At 41.4% G+C, this 2,113-nt stretch overlaps 1 pseudogene; it reads left to right on the forward strand.

Moving 5' to 3' along the window:
- Nucleotides 1-1,682: 1,682 nt before the first annotated feature.
- On the forward strand, nucleotides 1,683-1,764 carry LOC123841299 (small nucleolar RNA SNORD116; annotated as a pseudogene).
- The last annotated feature ends 349 nt before the right edge of the window (nucleotides 1,765-2,113 follow it).

The raw sequence follows: 2,113 nt of genomic DNA on the forward strand, positions 1-2,113 counted from the left end.
TTATCAAGGTGTAGACAGTTAAAGCAAATTGCCTAGCCAAGAAAAATTGCTGCAGGCTCTATAGGAAGCACAGGTGTTCTGTCACCATCGCCCACTGCCTGCAAGTCCAGCAGGAGGAATAAATCTAAGGATAGCCCCTGCTGTTTAACCTGAGCTGCAAAGTTTCCTTTAAAGGGGTTCACCTACGTGGGTCAAGATGTTAGGTGAGAGAAGGTTTCGGGAACATCCAGGCATCTTGCTAACCTGGATCGTTTTGCCAGATGTAAGCTATTTTAGTGAGAAAGTAATTGAAACAGAGAGAAGAAAGTTCACTCGTTAGAGAAACAACGCAATGCCAGTTAGCCTTACATTGCAAACCCCTTCCCTAAGCAATAGAATAGCTTCTATGACAAAGGCAAATCAAACCTCTTACCCGATGCGGTTGGTGGATCTCAGATTCTAGGAAGCATGCACATCACTTGAAAAGCTTGTTAAAGGGCAGATTCCGAGACTGCCTCCTCCAACCCTCCTTCAGTAGCTAAAGTTATCTTTCCTTTAACCAGGAATTAGAGGTGATTCTGATGGGCACTCTGCTTGGAGCAACAATATGTAAATGACGTCAGAAAAATATGTATTCAGCCCAGGAGGAGGGTTGATGACCACTGTGTTACTTTCAATGACTTCTTTTGCTACAGGAAGAGAATTGAAGTAGCTCCATTCCTGCCTCTGCCCTAGAGAATCTCTTCAGCTTTCTCAGTGAGCATCAGTGACCTCATCTTTTTTTTTTCCTTTTTTTTTCCATTTTTTTTTGTATTTTTAATTTTTTTATTCTTATGTTAATCCCCATACATTACATCATTAGTTTTAGATGAAGTGTTCCATGATTCATTGTTTGTGCACAACACCCAGTGCTCCATGCAGAACGTGCCCTCCTCAATACCCACCACCAGGCTAACCCATCCTCCCACCCCCCTCCCCTCTAGAACCCTCAGTGTGTTTTTCAGAGTCCATCATCTCTCATGGTTCGTCTACCCCTCCGATTTCCCCCCCTTCATTCTTCCCCTCCTGCTACCTTCTTCTTCTTTTTTTTTTTCTTAACATATATTGCATTATTTGTTTCAGAGGTACAGATCTGAGATTCAACAGTCTTGCACAATTCACAGCGCTTACCAGAGCACATACCCTCCCCAGTGTCTATTACCCAGTCACCCCCTCCCTCCCACCCCACCCCCCACTCCAGCAACCCTCAGTTTGTTTCCTGCGATTAAGAATTCCTCATATCAGTGAGGTCATATGATACATGTCTTTCTCTGTTTGACTTATTTCGCTCCACATAATACCCTCCAGTTCCATCCATGTCGTTGCAAATGGCAAGATCTCATTCCTTTTGATGGCTGCATAATATTCCATTGTGTATATATACCATATCTTCTTTATCCATTCATCTGTCGATGGACATCTTGGCTCTTTCCACAGTTTGGCTATTGTGGACATTGCTGCTATAAACATCGGGGTGCATGTACCCTTTCGGATCCCTACTTTTGTATCTTTGGGGTGGAGGTGCTTAGCAGAATACACAAGGTTACAGGGAAGATTTTTTTAAATAACTGTATGTAACACCGAAGTAAAGTGTTTAAGGGAATTTTCCAGCATCGCTTACAATGTACAGATACATACTTCAACTCAGAATTTACCATGTCTCCTGATCGAATGATGACTCCCACATATGCATTCCTTGGAAATTGGAACAAAATGAGTGAGAAAAAAAAAAGAATTATAATGTCTTTTCTCTTTTATTTAATTATTGAAAATGACTGAAGTCAACTCCTCTAAAAGCGTAGTCCTACAGTATGAACTCCTCATGAAGATGTACAAAAGTTACAAATGGCATCATAAAAAAAAAAAAAAGCCCTACAAAACTGAACTTAGTCCATCACTGTGAGAAAGCAATGCTGCTAAATTTGCCCCAATTTTTCTAAGTGGTTTACGTTAACTTGAAAATTGAGGCCATGTTCTTCATCAAGATAAGCCAGAATAATAAGAGCAGGCATGCTGACCTAAGTAAAGATGAAAGGGCCTTGGACTGGGATGAAGAAATGCCAAGTGCGCGCTAAATCAAAGCTGCGTCATCTTA

Source organism: Mirounga angustirostris, unplaced genomic scaffold (genome assembly GCF_029215605.1).
Source record: "Mirounga angustirostris isolate CCGP_5_RB_7025 unplaced genomic scaffold, mMirAng1.0.hap1 SCAF_12, whole genome shotgun sequence".
Classification (NCBI taxonomy): domain Eukaryota; kingdom Metazoa; phylum Chordata; class Mammalia; order Carnivora; family Phocidae; genus Mirounga; species Mirounga angustirostris.